Below are 22,070 nucleotides of genomic sequence, written 5' to 3'. Positions count from 1 at the left end.
AAATCGAAATTACACTAGCGAGTACGGACAAGGGCCCCCCGGCCTTTACAGGCAAAAATGGTAAGTGATTTTTTAATATTAAAAAAAATAAATTTTGATAATTACTCCTATAAAACATATAAAACCTTAAAATTACTTATAAAAACCCTTTTTAAAAATCGTTCAAAATATATTTCTTTAAAACCTTTTCAGAATATGTTATTTATATTTTCGAACGATTTTTAAATGCGTTAGTTAGCAAAAAACCTGTTTTTCGAAGTGTCTTTATAATTATGCTACGACCATAAATTTGTTTTTTCGTAATAAGTCGTGTAAAAACGTGTTAAAAAAATTTAAAAAAAATAAACGAACATGTGGAACAGTATTCTTCACTGCTCATACATTCATTGTTTCTATCTATCACTTACGGATTTTCCGCAAATCGCGGAAAATGACTGTCCATATAGTTGTGGTAGGCGCTGGTTACTAACCCGGAACATTGTTTCCAATTGCCAAAACTTTTATTTAAAAATGATGTAATTATAAAACATGAAATATAAAATATATAAAAAGATGTACAATAATTGGTGAAATACAACATATTTCGAGAAACCTATCTTTGTAGTAATAAATCTCTTACCAAAATAAAGTAAATCGTTAAAAAAATCATAAAAAAAATTAAAATGTCTTTTTAACACAACCAGAAACTGCAGCTCCACTACAGACAATAAGTTCTGCAAGTACTAGAACAAAAAGCAACACTCTCAAGTGCAACGGAAATGAAACAATGCTTTTAGCGCTGTGCCGGGATGCATTTATCATTCACACCGTCGCAACAATCAACGCTCGCAAAGCATCCCACCTCACGCGAATCCTTTTGCTCCATTTACCCGAGACCGTGAGCACCGAGCAGCCCTCCATAAGAGCCAGGAAACATGAAAACTGCAACGAAAGTAACGCAAAAGCGCAACCACTGCCATTGCGTAACAAACGTGCACAAGCAACCAGCAGCCGTCAGATGGATCAACGAGGGGGAGTCTAAACTCCGACTCCGCAGCAAAGAAATGCCCGAGAACTGCCACACTGCCGGAAGGTTCTTATTGTTCACGTGTCCTGGTTGGTGAAATGTACAGCGACCGGGCGCAGCAGCGACAAGGTCACGCTAAGAACGAGGGATCTTTTCAAATTTCCTTGAAATATTATACCTTCATATCCTAAACGCCACAACGCAGCGCCACTTCCACTTCCTGTTTGCTGCGGCTTTCACAACTTTATGGTGTAGTTTAACCGAGAGCCGTTCGCCATCGTTAGTGTGCACAGTGGCACAACACGAAACACGAGTAGCATTCTGTCTTCGCTCGCCCCAAACAAACCTAGCCGGTGGAAAATGAAGCAGGGCTATGTGGTTTGAAAATCCCGGAGAATCCTTATTTGAGCCGCTTACTCGTCAAAAGGACAGCAGGTGGGCACCTGGGACGGAAGTGGGCACGAATCAGAGCACTTTACCGAAACTATAAGCTCCGATGTGCCGATGTGAAACCTTCCAACGAAAGATGACTCCAAACGGAAGTGGTTCTTGTTCTGAATGACAGCCTGCAGCATGGTTTAAAAATCGCTGCCACGTTTTCCCACTGCCAGTTCTGATCTCCGAAGCATAATCCACAGCCAGTGCCTCGGATGTGCGCTCGGACACTGCACTTCCAATATATCGATTTGCAAGGAACCATGACGCCACTAGGCTCACACAATTTATTGCAATTAATAACGCTTACACAGACTTATCGGATAATTGCCATCGGAGGAAAGTGCTCGGCTGGCTGCCTGTCACATGGGACAGGATTTATGTGAAGCACCACCATCGGGCAGATGATTGTTATCGACCGTTGCAGCCACAAACGAATTCCACATCCAAATGCTACCGTTATCGGGCGAAGTGCTCGGTAATTGATTTTATCCCCAGCCCATCTCACAACTATTGAAGGAAATTTTTGTGCAACCGTACGATGACTGCACCACCTGCAGGGTGCTAGGGTGGATTGAACATCTCTGTTAGCAGAGTGTTCCGCTGGGGATCGATCAACCGGGCGCGATTATGAAGAGAGCGGCTAGAGAATCAGAACCATAAAGGGTCCTTCGTTTTGATTGGACGGGTTTTTTGTTCTTCTCTTTCCTCTGAAATATTCTCTTAATTATTCTCCAAGGAGCGCTTCATGCTAAATGAACAAATATTGAGCTTTTGCGTTTGGTGGTTTCTTAGCTAGAATAAGCTAGCACAAAGGGTCCGACAAAGCGTGGGCAGTGTTTGGTTAAAAATTTGAATTAATTTGAAGACAAAGTTAAGGTTCAAAGAAGCTGTTCTTGGAACATAAATTCAAGAAGTTACACAGCCATAGTAGAATGGAAATTCTTACATCGTCTAACGGAGCCCTTTCGAGGTGATTGTGGTTGTGCGTTATGAGTTTATTGAGGTATATTATTGAATTTATTGTTCATTATTCAAAAACAGTAGCACATTGGTGTATCTTTGTAGTGTAGGGTAATAACCATCTTCAATTTTCTCACAAAATGTCAACAATTTACAAAAACTGCATTATTTGAGACCCATAATTTTAAAATTTTCGAATCTAATGAAACACATACTTTACAGCCGTGAGGACTGTTTACTTATGTAAGATAAAAAAGCCAATTTTTTTAGATATCTTTTCATAGAAAGTGTCGAATTAAGTGTCCAATTTTGTTATGTTTCATCTCCGAAACTGATTCAAATTATCAACTATTTGTACCTGTGACCTTTTCTGCATGCCAAAACACATAAACATCAAACACGAACTTTGGATCGGATTCCATGAAATTGAAAAAAGGACTCACAGAATAGGTCTTTAGAAGTATGTAGCATTATAAATATAGCTGTGGAGTAGTTATTGAACGCTACATAGAGTGACTTACATAATTGCTAAGGTAAGGTAAGGTTGGACTAAATTAGCTCCAAAAGATAAGGATCAAGCTTCTCAGAATTGGATAACAAAATTGATACTAGCAGTTTTGGTATTATGAGACGGTCAGTGCTCTCATTGATAATGAAAACTTAATTATGGCCTGTGATGCGAAACGTTCGTCTATTTAGCCGTATACATCAACCAAAAGTTTAGATTACTTATTTTTTCACATCGATAATATGACCAAGTAGTTAGTTTCCCAGGAAATATCTTGCGCCTGCTTAGCAAGGCTTTTAATTAATTTCTTTCCAATCCCCACTTTATATCTGCCCCAATCTAGCAAAAGTGTAAATTATTTTACTACCAATACAACACCTGCTCCTGTACTACCTTGCCAGCCGTCAGCAAGTGCTATGTGCACATGCAAAGTGATTCACGGTTTCGTCGCCCCGGGGTAAAAGGCGCACACACCAAATTGGTCCACCACTAATTTCTGCTACACCACCTGCCCGCCCGCACACATCGCATCGCACGGTCGCAGCTTTTATAATTTTATCACCGTTTTAGCACTCCCCTGTTGGAGCTTAAACCAAACAGTCGCCACCGCTTCAGTCCGGCACGAAAACAACGGCAGAAAAAAGTCCCCCGAGTGGACGACAACAACGAAAAAAAAAGGTAACATATCCTCGCCCTCCTTTTTGCGTTAAAAAGATAAAAGCTCAACTCTCAACCAGTAATCTCGGCGCTGGGGCGGAAATGTCGCCCGAAAGCCATTTCTTTTGCCCAGATGGTAGCACACACATGCAGAGATGTACGTACCAGGGCCGTTCTTCGCTTTTTCCTGCCCGATGCCAGCGGAAATAAAACGATGCCGGAAAAGCGTCCTCTGTTCAAGGGGAGCCATGGGGATTTGTCTTTCACACACACACACACACATACACACACTCAGCTCGAACGCATGCGCTTTTGGAATGGCTACTTGTGAGGCTTACACTTTAGGGAAGCAAAAAAATGGAGCAGCAGGATGTAGAAACGGCCATTAATGGTGCAGCAACCTTGTTCCTGCTCAGCCCATCGAGATGGCTCGTACTGTGTTGAGCCGAGCGCGACGGGAATGCTTGAGGGTTAAGAGGCTACTCCTCACACAATACCGTTGGCCGTGGAAAGAAGCGATGGGTCGATTCCTTTATCGCTTGAGCGAAGAACGACGGGTGAATGACTGATGGATTACTTACCATCAGTATGTGAAACTCGCGTAAAGTGAGCAGTGAATGTAATACTTTCGTCCATAGTCACTAAACAGGGGTTTACATATATTTCTTTAAAATCTTTAATGTCCAATTGCGATGAATATCTAAACATACTTTAAATAAAATTTGCCATAACTTCATAAATTAAAAAAAACATCCTCCTCCGTCTGGTATGTAAATATCTATCCCCTTTATCGGTAATCTGATCTGACTTTATCCGATTTGCCGCAAATTAGCGATAATATTTTCAATTACAGTTTCCCATTTCGGTGCCTGTGCTCTTAACAACACAAAAAAGGGATCTACCGAAATTCGGTACCAAGCGCTCTCTACGTCACCGTCCAACTGGTGGTCGGAATAAAGCGGAAAAAGCCCCGTCCCACACAAAATCACACACAGACACACAGAGCGTCACAAAACTTTCCCATACACGGAACCATATTTTAGCCGGAGTGTACCCAAGCTGTCCAAATACCGACGCAGAAACGTGCCTTATCGCCCAATCTCGAGAGTTGGTCTTTTTTTTTTTTTGGGCGGGCAGTTCTATCGGAAAACTCCGGAAAACCGCACGTACTAAACGATGCGTTGAATGTTCTGAAATCCCGTACACATACCCGCACAACAGTTGGAAGGCGCGGCTAGTAGTAGTGGTAGTTTAAAGTACGCCCCAAACACAATTTATAGGTTACGCAACGGATGGACTAGCCCGCTAGAATAGGAGAGAATGAGTAAACTTAAAACTTCTGGCAGACCGGATATTGAATCCTTTTGGTATTTCCTTTCATTTAGTATTACTTTAATGACTGTGTCATTATTCCAATGAGATTTTGGCAATGTTGGAAGTAGTCGGTGTACATCGGAATTACTAAGTAACGAAAAGATATCTTCAGAATCCCTGTAATTTGTACTGTCGTTACGACTGATATCAAAATGAATTCAAAAAATGTTTGCAAATCAATTTCAATTGTGTTGTACAAGGTCCAGAGTGTCCTACCAGAATTCTGAATATCATTTTGTTCAGAACTAAACAACAATTACTATTCTGATTATTAATAACAATATCATCGAGCTACTCATATCATAAGTGCGATGTCTACAAAATGCACTCAGAATTCTTGCTTTCTTGCAGAACGTCCTTCACGCCCAATATTACGCCCAAGTATCATAGACAAACGCACTTCTTTTCCACTACAGCAGCAATAGCGTCCACGATGGCACAGTGCCAAACGCTTACACAACACTCGTCACGTTAATGCTTGCTCCAAGTGCCCTAACCAGAACTGACATAACGCAGCGTGGGGTAAGGCATTCAGTCTCGACAGGATGTGAAACTAACCACAACAAAGAATACAACCCATGCTCGCGCGACACTGCACGACGAAGAGGATGAAAACTATTTCATCTTGTCATCTAATCGTTGGTTTTTTAGTTCTCATAAGCACGAACCATGTTAGACGCTCAACACTGGTGTCATTTGTTGTGTCTGGATTGCTGTTCTCGGATTGTTTTTTATCCATTCTTGCGTGTCCTTCCAAGCAATCCTCCCAACCCATGCAATGCCAATGAACATCCCAACAGGATGGCTGGCGCCAAAAGCGATCGATAGGTTTTTACTACCATTTTGTTTTTTTCGGAATCCTGAGGTGCTGAGTGCATTAAATGGTCCTCAAAAACAGACCGTGATTTATAGCGAATTATTAATTTGTTTTGCTTTTAACGCACACACTCGTAAAGGTTTAAACCTGCTTCTTTCAGCAGAATAAAACAGAGAACAAAACAATAAACACCAAACGCTGCTCAACGCTAATCCTGATTAACAATGCAACCACACGCCTCAGACGTGTGCCGACCGCAGAAGAATGGGTCGACAGTATGGGTTTGCACAAATGGTGGTACAAATTCTACACTCGCAGCATTCGTCGCATTTTAATCCCTTACAGCTGTGGGAAAATAAAAGGGCCACCGCTTCCGGCCATCCTACGTGCCGCACATGCCACCCACCGCTCGTACTTTGACCATAACAATGAAGGTTACATACATTTGAAATGGGCTAGATGGGGGAGTCTCCCATTATCGTTATCCTTGCGCCATATGAACGTCGTTGCATATGAACTGAAATTTCGTAACTCCATTGCTATGCAAATTCCAGCAGCACACACACTTACAAATCCTTTGACCATATAAGCCCGACCACTACGAATGGTGAGCTAGAGTTCTGGTCGTGGGTCGATTTGTACCAACGTTCATATGTACTGCAAATTTGCATCTTTCATGACGCTTTTTTGGACCGTAGGTTCTGGCTACAATAATGAAATATTATCCTTCCGGTGGTTTTGTGTTCTCCCGGGAAAGCCTATCCGTGAGCGATCTCAAACCAAACGGAAGAAGGAAAATTATTATTATTTACGTATTTTTCAATTTATTCCAACAGTTGCCTTGTTGCTTGAAGTGCGTACAGAGTTCATACAATCAAGAATAAGCATTTCGTTGATATGAACTCCCTGAACCGTACAGAAAAGCTCTAGGGATTCATCAGAACAGCACATTTCCATTTAGAACATCGCAAATAAACCTATTACAATATTACACACACACACCTTACAGTTTACAAAAATTTGGAGTGGCAAACAAACTTTAATAATGGAGGCTTTGCTCCTTTGCAGGGTTTTCCGAACCACTATTCCAAGGTGAACAACATTTTTCATAGCTTGCGAGATGTTTTTCAACAGCTTTCGATTTTAGTTCTTCTACATGATTTTCGATATGTCTGCAACATAAAAATTTATTATGGTGCTGATATATGACAGCTGTCAAAAAACATCGTGCTGGCGGTGAATAATGATGTGCACATTCGAACGCAACTTGGATAACCTTGAAAGATACTATATTCAGTGTACATCTGCCAAAGATTCATTAAAGGGGGTTTCAGTGGTTCTCATAGTTGTGGGACACTTCCTTAACTCTTTCTTGTCGGAAGTGAACATTACAGGGTTTTCCAAGTCAGTTTCGAATGTAAACATTGTTATTCATCGCATGCAAAATGTTGTTCCACATCGTTCTGAAATTTCATTTCCGTCAACATCATTTTTAATTTCTACAGCATGATTTTCAACACAACTAAAGCTGGACTGAGTTTGACAGTTCTTTGTTGTGTGTTAAAAATCATGCGTTGAAACTGAAACTTAATTTTGAAACAAATCAACCATTTGACAGCTGTTGAAAAACATCTTGGATACGGTGAATAACAATGTTTACATTTAAATCTGTCTTGAAAACCCTGTACATGATGGGAATTGCTAGCTGGAATTCCTATTGGATTTTTCCTAAAAAGGTGCATAGAGTCCGATTCCTACTGCATAAAGTTCAATTTATAACCCATCAAACGTGTGTTTTCCATTTTATTTGATTCCAACAGTTCAAATTATTTAAAAAAAAAAAACAAGCAGCTTGAACACAATGTGGAATCTCTTTCTTCATTTTTTATAATAAGAAGAAATACTTAAACCGTATTCTGAAAGATTGTTGCAGACGAGTTTGAACTTCTCTTGAGTTTTATTGTTGAATCACAGATGTGTTAACCTCCGCAATGTTAAAAATAAAATACAGTTTGTGATAAACGTAACAAACTCGGCGGAATGCAGATTATAGCCATCAACATGAAACATGGTAAATGGTAAAGAGCTTAATATTGCTTTAAATTAAAAGTATTTCCTTACAACGTGACTCACAACAACCATTTCTCCATTCAGAACTTGTTATGTCCTTCTTTTCTCTACATGGCTTACCTGGAAGAAGAAAGGAAAGAAAAAACTACATTAATTACACGTTCTAAAGACTCCATCAACTCCCCAAAACCCGCAGCAAGAAAGTCAAACCATCTTCAATTCGATATCATTATCTCGGGAAGTGCTACGAAACCACCTTCGAGAGGGCAGTATCACATTTCCCTTGCAGTAAGTATGCTTTGAGGCAGTATCGACCGGAATGTATGCGCAAAGGTAGTTCTTATTTCTTCTTTAAGCGCTAAAAGCAGTCGATGTTGCAACGCTGATGGTAACGGCGGACACGTTTGCGACCTTGAAATCTCTAAACTGCTACAGGGTGTACTTTAAGTGATTTTGAGATGCGGATTCACCGTGCCTGTATGTTTTCTTTTAACCCATTTTATCGAACAAGCAATTCTACGACAAAACTAACTTGTGCTAAGATTGTTTGTTCATACAATTTCTCTTTCACACTGCACAAAACAGCGTCAACTTGTCCCGCTTTTTTTTAATGCGACCTTTTTCCCCCGATGCGCCTCGAGCAATGTGAAACCGCTCCGATGTTTCTCGCGTTTCTCTATGGACTTTTCCCAATCAAATTAAACCCACGCTGCCAGTGTTACGCCAAGTTTAATTTGGTGCACCTCGGAGCGATGTCACACCTACACACAACACACACACACACACTCCTACCCCCATTTGCACCTCTCACCATCAACGGGACGGACTTTCTCGTCCAGCACACGAGCGAAGCACGGTTGTGCTCGATGCTCGCACCATGGGAAAAGCCGTGTCACCTTTCGACGCCTCCGCGAGGCCAAAAGGCAGAACAACAAAACGTGAGTCTTAATCCGAGATGCCTCTATGGCCGCCGTGCTCGTGGCAAGTACGTGCCGGTGTACAGCACCGTACAAATTAAGTTGGAAAACGGGTGGAAAATTGTCAATTCTTTTCTTTAACGACGAAAATGTCAAACGTTCCGGGGCCGTTGTTTGAGGGTTGAGGGGTTGGTTGTATTTGCTGCACTCTGCCACACAGTTGGCACTCGCTTTCCAAGGGAATCACCCCGTATGACGTGTCTGGCACGCTAGTGTCACTTTCTCAGCAGTTCCGCAAAAAACCATCGGCATTTTGAAGCTGCACCGTACACGCAGAGCCTTTTGTTTTTGCAGGTTCACCCCAGGTTCATTCAGCCACTAGGAGACATTAAAAATTAAACCCAAATCGAATAAAAGTCTCGAGTGCAGCGTGTTGTGTGTTACTGGAAAGTGCACGTTACCCTGCCCCGAGCGGCTTTTCCCATCGTACCAATTATCGTGTCTTAAAACGCGAGCGAAAAGAAAGCTAAAACAATTAAATGCAATTCGAAACTGTCAGCTGTGGCCCTGTGGCCGTGTCGCCTATCCGGAAGTGTGCCCCGCATTCGCTGCGCAGCCCTGTCACCTTTGTGGCTGAATTAAAAATCCACCAGTTTCCGAAAACGAGACATCGGTCGTGGCACACAGACCGATGTGTGGCAAAACGTGGTTCGTTTTCATGTTGCACAAATCACGGTTGCCGACATTTTATGACCCGAAAGCAATAAAGGTAAAACAGAGCGCAAACGGCACCAGCCCAATCTCAATGTAATAAGCATCATAACCATAAAGGTGCAACAATGTGTTCGGTGGTGTGGCGGAGATACAGTTTAACCTTTGGCAGGATGGGGGAGCGTACTGGTGCTTTTCCTTTCTTTTTGGGTCCCATACACTGGAATTGGGTACGCAACCGGCTCTACCCTGCAGCGGCTTGAAGGTGTAAAAGCGTTGGAAAATTTGATTGACACTTCTTTATTCTCTCGCCGATTCTCTTCCCCGGAGGCGCCGCGCTTCGCATCGTCAAGCGCACACCGTGTTTGGTAATTTTATAATCCTCCCGCCGTTAACGATCGCCACCGGGGGGCACTGAGTTGCGTGTTAACTGGCGTACTGTATATCGGTGTACGTGCACTTCACTTTAGCGCCGAAAATGGAGCACTCGAAAGTCAACAAAGCAACAAACCGTGGACGGATCTGACGTGAAAAACCTTTCATTTTCTTCTGGCGGTGTGACACAAAAGGATGATACTGTGGACTCCTGTGTTGTCAATCAAACGCGATGGCTTTGTTCATTGATCGTTTTTGTATGAAACGGCTTTTTATTTAATTCGTATATTCGTATCTAAAATGACTTAGCAATTAGCACGTCATCGTTACAGGGTCTAGCTATATTCGAACTATAGATTTAAACCTTATTTATCAAAATTGATTCCTGGATTGAACGTCAGTGTTTGTACTTCCTGTTCTGTAATGTCTTTTTAGGCCGTCCTAAGGCCGTGTACAAAGACAGAGGAGGCGTGGTAGGTCCAAATAGAGATGAAAAGATGGCGTGGAGGTTTCTGCCATTAAGGCCGGAATAACGGACTGCCAGACGAAGGCGCTTCGGACAGTCCTGAGGCAGGCTAAGACCGCAAAGCGGTTGTAGCGCCGGATAAGTCAGTAAGTAAGTGCTGTACTGTACTGCATCTCCCTTATCATTTGAACTATCTATCCTTTAACAGAATTCAAGTGACAGTCAAATTCCATGACTACAGATGATATTCCTGTCTAGGAATTTAATTAAGAAATCGTCGTTTTGCTGTTTATAACTACTTTCATTCGTACTAGACTCTATAACCTGAAGGTATAGCTTCTTAAATCTGTAGACTGTAGATATCAAACTAATAAAAACCTGATTCAAACAAATATTGAGATCCAAATAAATGGCTTTGAATGGCAAGAGGTGTCCTAGTGGTCTATTCATGAGACATAATGGTTCTTAGAAGGCCAGACGGTATAAATTCCCATTCTGATACTTCTTCCCGTAGCAGGACTGAATTTTTGGAATGCTTGATACATATAATTGTGGGAAACCTGAAAAGTGTGGGTCGGTCATATGACTTTTACTTCAAGGAAGAAGACAATTGACAGGTTTGTTTGATTTTTTGCAAATAAAACCATAGACACAACCCAATATATGTGTGAACTTAAGGACTCAGACTGAGAAGTCGTCTTCCTCATCTTCTTTTTGGCGTAAACGTCCTACGCGGATATATCGGCCTATAACAGGGGGATGGCCAATTCTAGGCTTGAACCCATAACGGGCATGCTATTGAGTCGTTCGAGTTGACGACTGCACCACGGGACCGCCTCACGTCGTCCGCGACTAAAATGTCGTATGAAGCTCAAAATAAGGCCAATATGCATCAACTTGTAATTTACATAAACATTAAACTTCAATTTTAGTACAAACTTTTGTCTAGTGTCATTTTTGTGACATGACCATTAGCTCCACCTTAATCTGTAACATCTGATTCTACTTTTCAATGCTCTAGCTTCATTCAAAGGTTTAGAGAGGTAGTGATAGCATACGCTTTTAAATGTATTTTTGAGATCCTAGAGCCTTTCACTTCGCTGTACCCGTGTCCTAGAGACACGTTTGATCATCACAAGTATGCAAGTCTTGCGTAGGTTCCATTATTTTTCAATAGTTTTAAGACAAAATCCCCCTCAAAACCTTCAAATCTTACAACTTCACGTTCAAACGCTTATTTAACGTTAGTCACGCTTGACAGCAACCTTCTACTAACGCTCCAACCAGCATCGGGCCCAACTTATCGTGAAACGGCTCTAGCAATTCAATCAACGATCCTAGCGGAACTTGGGGCAAGTGTGCCACCTTAAACATTTCAAGTTATAACTCACTAAAACGTGTTTTTCAAAAGCCGATTTAAATCTCATAACCATTTTACATCTATTTCCTCACTTATAAATGAGTTTCGCTTGAAAAAAGTGCAAACAAAACAGTTTTTGAAGTGTTTTAAAAAGGGTCCAAAAAGACGTTATTTTTTGGGCTATGGGGCAAGAGTGCCACTCGTATGGGGCAAGACGGCCACCTGGTTAAAATAACCGTGTTTCTTAGATAATTGGAAATTATTACGTTTGTACCACTAGTGTATGTATTCCTACATGTATTTAGTCCTCAATGAACCCTTTTTGAACACAAACTGTACCACAATATGGTTTGTTACTGTTCTGTTTTTCCGGGGTGGAATCCGCTCACAGTAGCGCACCATTCCGCAGCACGCTACAACAATGTTTACATTTTTGACAGCTCGCGCCTATGAAAGATGGTGGCACACTTGCCCCAAACAGAGATGGCACACTTGCCCCAAAAGTTGTAACTTTTTTAAAATTGAATTTTTCAGTGACAAAAAGAAAGTTTTTTTCAACTAAACCCACAAAAATTTCACGTTTTCTCAGCTATACGGTGGTGTAAATATTTTCTCGGTTGATTGTTCGCATGATTTTTGAGAGCTTATTTGGTTGGATTAAAAAATTATAATATTCTGCTCAATTTTGAAACTCAATATAAATCAGTTTAAAGCAATGGGAAAAATCGATTGGTCTGTATGAAATTAGGCTCAGAATACCTTGTCATTGGAAAGCAACCAACTGTATACACAATTGATCATTAAACTAAAGTTTTTAAGGAAAAATGCTTGGTGGCACTCTTGCCCCGTATGGCACACTTGCCCCAAATTCCGCTACTTATAATTGCACCTCTCCACGAAAGAAAAGCGCTCGTGCGCCCGTTCGCTGTAAGTAAAGCGTGTGTACCAGCGCACACAGCACTTTCCGGTATCGATTGCGCCTTATTATTGTTCCCCGTGCCCCCCGTGGGAACTAACGAACGCCCGGGTACACCTGGGACAGACGCGGCACAGTCACGCCCGGCAGATTATTATAGATACCGATGTAATTATGTAAGCACGTCAACGCTAGTGCTACGAACTCCCACTAACAAACCATCCCCACGGCACAGCACAAACGCGTTTGTGCACGAATGTGATGAGTTTTCTTCTACCGTGTTTGTACCCCCGTCTACCGCTCTACCTTAACAGGTGTGCGCACTATTCACAGTGAAGTTCACGCAGGGGCTGCTTCTTAAATGTCTTCGCTTCACCGTTTCACAAACGCGCGATCGCCCGCCCGTTCGGATATTGACACCGAAATGTGCACCCACCCAAGTTCCTCTCTATTAGTGTTTGAGAGTATGTTAGGGGTTTTTTTTGTTGTTGTTGTGTGTGCCCTCTGTCGTCGGCTTCATTTCTTTTACTCGGTCACCCTGCCTGCCGAGACGTCGTTAAAAACCAATCAACATACTAACCTTACCCGTTTCGAACTAGGTTTTTCGCAGCCAGTAGGAGATGGTAACGACTCGATGCTTCGATAGCTGGCCCTAACCACAACGGGACCAGCAAGACTAGTTCATGCCCTCCACCCGTGCCGCCGTGTCTTTCGCTTTCGCCGTTTCTTGCGAGCGGAAGGTGCTGTTGCTGCTCCTCCGTTTCACCACCCTATGTGCTATGCTGCACGTTTAAATACCATTCATCAAATTTGAAGTACAACACCTTCACCTTCTTCTACCACCCGCTCGGTAGAGTGACGCGGGGGGGAGAAGATCTCGAGTCACTTTACAGGTCAATCGGTCACTCAATACTCGAAGCGTTACGGTTGCGGGTTTGGGGCTATGTTTCTCGGCTACGCCACCACACGCGCTACACGTTTCGCGTTTGACTGCCAAAACTTTTTGTCGAGCAAACACTAAACCACCACTACTATCATTTACGGACACAGAACTAGCACCACACACAAGCACAAGCAATTTGGTAGATTGCACGTTTAAAAACACGTTATGAAAACGTATTTTTGGCCATTTTTTGAATAATTCTTTTTTTTTGTTGTTCTTTAGCTCCCTTCAACACAGGAAAACGTAAATTAAATTTGTAGCCCGTTTCGTATCAAGCCGTTTCCCAACTGGGGGCCGATAACAAAACACCGCACAATTCATGCTCCAGTGGAATGGAATGGAGTGGTTGCTTTTGCCACGGTCGCTCGCGCTACACTGGACCACACACAAATAAGGTCACTTTCATTTTTAAACCTGCGCCAACATTCGCTCAACAAAAAGCTGCCACGTACCGATTTTATTTTTTTATTTTACTCCCCCGATTAGTGCTATCACAACGCAAACAAAATATTCAATTTGCAACGGTTTTATACGGGTGTACCGTGTCAGTCCCCCTAAACAACAGCACACGCACGTGGTACTCGCGGAGGCTCGCGCAACTGAACTGAAACCGTCGCCACCGACAACTAACAATGCTTTTTTTTTGGACCCACCCCGACCCGGAGGGGAGAAGGTGCAAAGAAAACACCTATCTGACTCATTCCTCTCTCGTTAACTACTCTCTCTTTCTGGGTTTCTCTCTCCTTCTCGCTCTCTAGGTGCATCCAGCATGTGCAGCTTTGTTGCACTTTACAGGCTGCGACGCACCCACCTTCGATTACGATGCACCTTGAGTGGTTATTTTAAGACGTCCGCGATTTTCCGCTCCTGACCGCTAAGGCATGATGTGCGTGTGTGTGTGTGAGTGATTTTGACCGGCTGCAAACAGTGGCCCACAGCACAGCACACTTTTAATATGGCTAGCGAGCAAACTGACACACGTGCTTGTTCGCTCTCGCGCTCGTTTTGGGGATGCGTTTTGCTACGTAAATAGATTCGGACGATGTTTTTGTTTTGTGTACGGTTGAGGGTTTTGTATAAAAAGTGGGATAGGAGGTGCGATGATTCGGGCAGCCCACATCGGTGATGATGTTGGGCCAAATGGTCATCCAAATTACAACAAAACAAAAAAAGAGCGCGCGTTGTATTTTTGGCACCGGTATGCTCACCAATATTTTATGAGCGTGCATGGGGTGTGCTAAATTTAAACAAATGAAGGGAAAAAAACAAATGTTTTATTGGTGAGACTATAAATCATCAAATTATTTTTTTTGCTATTTTTCTCCCCAGTGTAACAAAATTCAAATAATTTTGTTGTTGTTTAATACATTTTCCAATTTAAATTTCATTATATATTTGACATCCGACAACATACCAATAGAACCACAACCAAACAAGCAGCATTAAATGGTACCGTTTAACCCCAACGGAGCATTCGTCGACTCATGCTGTGAATGTATCAATGTTTTATTGAGCATTTAACACCACTCAAGAAGACATAAAAGGCAGGAAGCGAGTACATTAAAACCAATCCTCTACGACCGACGGTGTATACGATGCAGTGTGCATTTCATCCTTCGACGGTACGATTAGAACTGAGTTCGACTGCATTATGCATTGCCATCGATGCTAACGGATCGAGCTGTGAAAAACAGCAAACCGTAAACGATTCTGCTACGATGGAAAGTGCTACCGAAACCCAGCTTAGACGCTACACAGCTTTCCCGCAGCATGACGTTTTGCATGTTTTACAAGCCAAGGTACAGTGTGTGTGTATACACAGATACACACTCAATTGATGATAAAGTCAATTTTAACGCAGTTTTTTTTTTTGCAATCATCTGGGCCAGTTTTTGGTGCAAAGATTGTTTCAGTTCAGTGGTGCAAAGTTTAAAACTGAAATACGAAAATTGTTGAAATATATTTGTGAGAGAAAGCCAAAGTCAAATAAAGGCAGAGAAATTTAATGAGACAAAGGAATTAAAAATCAATATTTCAACATACGTTCAACGTTTATGGACAACAGCAACATGAGGACAAGATGAAGATGTATGAAAGAATAATGTATGTATGAACCTTTTCAAATTATGTTTAATCCAACATTCGATTATTATTTGTTATCTTAGTCTCTTATAAAGTATGTACGAACAAACTATGCTTCTTTATCAATTTTGTATTTAAATTTTAAATCAATTAATAACATCAATTACAACATTGGGCCCCTTTCCCTTTTAACATAGTAGGCTGAAATTTCAGCCTGCCAGCTGTTTGCATTGTGTTGCAGTTTTCGAGCAGCTATCGAAGTGGGTATAATGTACAGGTGGGCTTATCCCAAGGTGTATTTATTTAGAATATTGAATTTTATGGCTTCTGCTTTTGAATGAAGATTTTAAGAGTGTTCTGGGTATTCTTCAAGTTACTAAAAATACTGTTTGAGCAAAAGTTTTCACACGACCTGTCAAAAAGTGATGTTCAAATTTGGTTATTAAAACAGGCTATAAGACCACCTGAACTACATACACTTTGGTTCTAGATTCCACCACCTGATCTCTTTAATGCACCTTGTTTTGCCATTTTTTCGAGCAGGTACTCCAATGTAATTCTAGCTTTGAAGCTGAAATAATATAGGCTAAAATCGTAGGTTTGTGTGTGGTTTTGTATAGAGTGTTTAAATGATGTCAGCCGCCAACTGTCAAATGAACTGAATGATCTTAATGCAATGGGAATTGGAATCGCTCTATAGCACCCTTGCTGGGGAAATACTACAGGAATTTCCAAGAAATCTGTCCAAAAAGGGTGCCACAGAGTTCAATTTCCAACATATAAAGTTCACTTCCCATAAGAAAGATTCAAGGAAGTGTCTCACAACTATGAGAACCCCTGGAAAACCCCGTCACCCAACAGTCGTAAATAATAATTAATGTTGAGTAGTGAAGTTTAAATACTATTTTCTCAATTCTTTGTTGGTTTTTAAAAGGGATTTTCATTCTTCAATAAGGCAAACAGCGTCACACTTTATGTTTCTCCTTCAAACAGAACCTTTAAAAAACACAATCAAACAGGTGACAGGACCCATCAAGCCCGACCCAACACAAACAAACATTATCCTAATCACTTCGTATCCCACCATCGAAAAGATACTGTACAGCTTTGCAAGCTAAATCTTCAAACAGCCGCGTCATTGTTCCAATTGTTATGTTGGCCTACAGTTTTGACAGATGAATGTCGCCACCGGCCGCCTTGCCGTGCCGCCTGTACCGAAGAAAACCAGCACATTGCGTAATGGACGCCGGAATATGGACGGTCTGCACTACCTAGCGCTCATGTGTGACTATAAACATAAAAAAGCACCCACACACACACGGACATTGTATTCCTGTACGCCCAGTGTCCCAGAGCGCAGTGTGTGATCACATGTTTTCATCTACCTCGCGATTACCGTCCATCATAAATGAGTACTACAGCTACGCCGGGTTTCAGCTCACACTAAAACTGGGTCACCGCACACACAACGAAGGGAGCATACGGCAGCAGTTGAAGATGCAAACGTTCAAACACACATCCCATTTGCCTCAACATGCCGTGTTGTCGTACCGTGCCGCACCACCAAAGGAAACACAAACCAATCGTCGACTTTTTAACACAAGCATTCAAAAATTCAACCGTTCAACATATTCCGTTTCGGAAAAGTTAAGCGCACTGTGCTTAATGTTTGCTTTAACAATTTAAATACAGTCTCAAGAAAACAAGGCCCAAACCGCCGACCGGCGAACACTCAATCAGTTGAGGGCGAGTGAGATTTATGCTCGAACCTCTTTTTTGTTTAGACAATAGAGTATTTTTTTCTTTCTACTTTCATTCCCTGCTCCTACCGGTGTGCCCTTGTTGATGGAAATAAACTATCAGTGCGTCCCTTTCGTTCGGTTTAGTATGTTAAGGTCACCGGCTAAAGCGAGGGATAAAAATATGCTGCCGCAATGGCACAAATCCCTCTCTAGAAACCGTTCTCATACAAATCCCTTCAAATCCCTGCTAAAGCATCGTTAAAACATAACCATTGCCCGACCTGTATTAATTTGCTGACAACGCGCTGTTAACTGTCTTTGCAGTAAGCCGAACCACTAGCAGCAGCAGCACCACTTTCCACATTTGCTGCATTTCTAGCGGGCGGATAATGAGCTTCGGCGGGCGCAATTGCAGTGTCACCCATCGCCTGTGACGCTCTCGTGTGCAGATAATTAATATTCCGGCGGGTCTTGGAATTGCATGCCCACGCACACGAATAACCACTGCAGCGTTGTTATTGTTTTTGCTCTTCATCCAACAATCTTGCAGCAGCTTTTCCATCCCGCTAAAGCAGCTCAAAAGTTGGCTGTAATTAAATGTTGCAGCGGTAAAGGAACGCAAGATCATACAAAAAAAATCTTCCTCATCAGCAGAAGGAAGGAGCAACAACAAAAAAACGAAAGTCGTCAGCGGAAGCTCTAATTGCGTTCAATTAAAACTCCACCTAATTACAAAACGTTGCAGCAAGTGGGACGACTCGCTAGTTTTATGTTTACGTGTTTTTTTTTTTTTTTTGTTCTCTACCCTATGCGTATCTCTCTCTCCTTACCACTATTCACTTAGAACCGTCGGTTAACAAACGAACATTCAGACTTTTTTTTGCACCATTTCACGCCGGTGTTTTACGCCGGCGGCTGCGGAAAGAACTTTATGCGCTTAAGCACCAGTAAGGAGATCGGGGGAAAAAACGCACGACCGTAATACGTTGTACTGCGTCAGAGAGTGTGCATACACACGATAGTGCACAATAAATGCATTCATGGTGGCAGATAGGCAGTGCTGACAAACGTAGTTAGCAACGTTAGAAAGGTGAACGCACACACACAGACGATGGTTAATTTGCGTGTTCTCTCTAAATTAATTTTTAGCTTTTTGGTTTAAGTGCACACACGACCTGAACCTCTAATGAAGGTAAAGTGGAGTAGTACAATAAACGTCATTTATTTTATGCGGCATGAAACTATCGTCCGTTTTTTATGGAAGATGAGGTGCTACAAATTCTTCTACATTTCCTACGCTATTTTCTACGCTAATTCCTACAATATTCCTAAGCTGAACATATTGGAATTGTATCGGTTCCAGACCCGGACCAGATCCAAGAATCGTTCCGAATCCAGAACAGTTCCAGGTACTGTTCTTAAAAATATTTGAAATTGTGAGCTATTTCTGGCCCAGAATAGGGTCATGATCGGTTCCAGGACCAGTATCGGGTCAGTATCGGTTCCAGGTCCTTTATGGCTTTATTTTCAGTTCCAGAACTAACATGGATGAATGAGTGGTTCCAGGACAGCAATAGGTTCAGTATCAGTTCCAGATCCGGTATGGATTCAGTACCAACACCAGGACCGGTTCTGGTTTATGATTGGTTCTAGGACCAGCAAAGGTTCAAGAGCGGTTCTAGGACCAATATGGTTTCATGATAGGTTCCAGGACAGGTATGGGTTCATGATTGGTGCCAGTTCCAGTGTGGGTTCACTGCACCGGTATGGGTTCATGATGGGTTCCAGGACTGATATAGGTTCATGATAGGGTCTAGGACTGGTATGGGCACATGATAGAGTCCAGGATCAGTATCGGTTCATAATAGGGTCCAGGACCAGTATGGGATATTGATAGGTTCCAGGGCAGGTTTGGGTTCATAATCAGTTCTTGGACCGGTATGACCAGTATTGGTTCCTGGACCGGTATGGGTTCAGTATCGGTTCCAGGACCGGCAAGAGTTCAGTAGCCAGGTTTAGGACCGGCATTAGGTCATGTGCCAGGTCATATGTCATGTAAATCAGAAATGGTGATGTTTTGGTGTTAGGACCAGTATGGGTTTGGTTTTAGGTCTCTTAAGGGGTCTTAAGTATCTCATTTAAATTGGGTTTCAAGACTATTATTTTCGGCATACTCTACACACTAAAGTGTATCTTTGGAAATTAACTAGATGTTTGAAATTAACACTAACAAGTATGAAAAAAGAAAAAAAAAACTGCCTCAAAGTAATGTTTGAATGTATTAGCAGTATTATCGAAAAAAAAAACTAAAATCATGAAATAAAAAGAACATCATAAAAAAGAAATAAAATTTACAAAAAAGGGTTTCAATAAATTTTTTAAAAGTACAGTGATTAGGCTATTTACAAATTGTTTTTTTTTTGAGGACACGAAAAAAAATATTATAATTTAAATTCAAAACACAAACCCTTGCTCGCGAGTCAGGACTATAAATAATTTCAAATTGATTCAAAAATACTTATTGTCGCGCAAAAAATCAATACTGCATTGTGGCAACTCGTTCAACGTACACAGAGCAATATGTTTTTTTTTTTTTTTATAAGAAATTCTTTCCTCCCTTGCACTGATAGCACCAACCAAGAGAATACTCAGTTCGCCAAGTTGCTTGCTTTTCGTTCCATCAATAACGTTGCCACCACCATATTGCAGCGAAATTGCGAAAGGAAAGCAAAATATTTACAATGCTCTTTTCCTCGACTTTTATAGAATCCCACCCGCCAGAATGTCGCTGTTTATTTGTTCGCGATGCAGCGAAATGTGAAGGAGAAGCAAAAAAAACACGCGCAATCGAATCAATAATCGACGTCGCTACATAAACGATGCTACAAAATTGTCACACACACACACACACACACACACACACACACACACACACACACACACACACATTCCAGTAGTGCTGGTGCTATTGTGCATTCAGCTTGCCGCTTTTCGTTGCTCAATATTGCTCAATCCACTCACGTGGGAAGCTTTTCGCTAAATTTGCGGCCTCAGACTACGGCACTACTACGCGTGGCAAGAACTGCGCCCTGTTCCGATTGTTGCAACCATACGCTAAGCTACAGCCCGGGCGAACGAAATCAGCAAGGAAAACTTCCCGATTTAGCGGATATAGAGCACATCCGCCACCGTCGGTTCTGCTTCAAATGGGTATTTGTTCGGAACGAGCGCTTCTTCCACTTGGGACAACCAGCGAAAGAACACTTGCATCCACTGGGGGGGTTTGCATCGATGTTTATCTTTCCAGTGCATCTCCCATAAGCCCGCGGGCTAAGATTGCTACAGCTCGCTCGTTCGCTTGCAATTGCCGGTTAGGTTCTGCGCTCGGCTAAGCTGCAAATCGCCCGGCGTGTATAGAAATTCACCAAAGACAATGTCACGCAGTCAGCGATGCATGTACTATGCAACTTCTCCATTCCCACTGAACCGTGAACGGCGCGAAACACACGCAGTGCCACCAGCAGCATCAGATTACCCGGGCTGGAGGAACGGCTTCAGTGATAAGATCAACAAGCGAAATGATTCAACGTTAGACACGACGACGTAACACTCCCCCAATTCAAACAAGCATTGGGAGAAGTTGAGCGCATTCGTTGTTCTTTGTGTGTTACGATGGAAACGTGCGGCACCAAACCGTTTACTCCTTCGCACCACACACTAGGCCACGTCTTGCAACGGATCAGTGCTGTCAACATCTGTTGAAGATGCTGGAGAAGACGTTTTGGATTCTGGACGACGTTTTTGTTCTTTTTTTTTGCAACTAATGCTGCTGCTTAATGTCTCCTCCCTAAAAAACGGCGCTGTGACGCAAATGATAGTTTTCCGGAACAGTTTAAGTACGCCTTTTTCGGGGTGTCATTTGTTTCGTTTGGGGGTAATTTATGATGCTAATTAATTGCCAGAAACGAGCAAATGTACGAGTTTTGTATCGTGTCATTATTAATATTTGGCCAACTTTTGCTGAATATAAAATAAAGACTCGACGACAAGGACAAATTTTGGTACAAAACGACAACAAGAACAAATTTATTAATTAATTATGCGATTACAACTAAATCCTTTTAAGAAATGTAATCAAAACTAGTTATTGTACTTTTAATGTGATATATTTAGAGGAAATTGGTCAAATTTTAACTGCCATGTGTGTTAATTCTATCGTTTTATTCTGGGATACTAATTTATAACATAAATTAAACTATATCATTGTAAATTCATTCTACGTAAACTGAATTCTGAGTAAATTCATTCATTCGTGTAAACTGGATTTGCAAGTAGCATACTGTAATGTTACAATGTAAAGAGTTATTCAATAGTATGTAACAACTACAGAAAATTAGCAAGCATCCGATTTTATCATACAGAGAGCCTTTCTGAAATTGCCGTCAGAGGGCGCTGGAACATTCGTTTAGTATACTAATTGTTCATATTACAGGGGAGCCTCAATTGCAAGTTGAAAAATGTGCAAAGAGTTTACTTAATTTATCAAGCAAATTTATCATCAATTTTGCTATTACAATACTTGTAAGGAAAATATTTATCAAGTTTTTGTTACAATGATTTACCCATCTAATGTCCTAATGAGACTTATTTTAGTATTAAGCTATGCTAGCTTCGATTTAGCTTATGTAATTTTAGTCATTTTTCATGCATCTCCTCTACCTGTGGATG

At 41.7% G+C, this 22,070-nt stretch overlaps 1 protein-coding gene across 5 annotated transcripts in view; it reads right to left on the bottom strand.

The window, feature by feature from the left end:
• Nucleotides 1-22,070, bottom strand: part of LOC121597696 — a 143,815-nt gene that overhangs the window by 99,075 nt on the left and 22,670 nt on the right. The window contains exon 1 of one of the 5 annotated variants that reach the window (XM_041923685.1): nucleotides 13,161-13,251. The exons of the other annotated variants lie outside the window; for them this stretch is intronic. The gene's annotated coding sequence lies outside the window, so the exon portion shown is untranslated. Of the gene's footprint in view, nucleotides 1-13,160; nucleotides 13,252-22,070 lie in introns of those variants that run through there. 5 annotated transcript variants of the gene reach the window in all.

Source organism: Anopheles merus, chromosome 3R (genome assembly GCF_017562075.2).
Source record: "Anopheles merus strain MAF chromosome 3R, AmerM5.1, whole genome shotgun sequence".
In the NCBI taxonomy this organism is placed as follows: Eukaryota; Metazoa; Arthropoda; class Insecta; order Diptera; family Culicidae; genus Anopheles; species Anopheles merus.
This window is presented reverse-complemented; position numbering and strand designations above follow the sequence as displayed.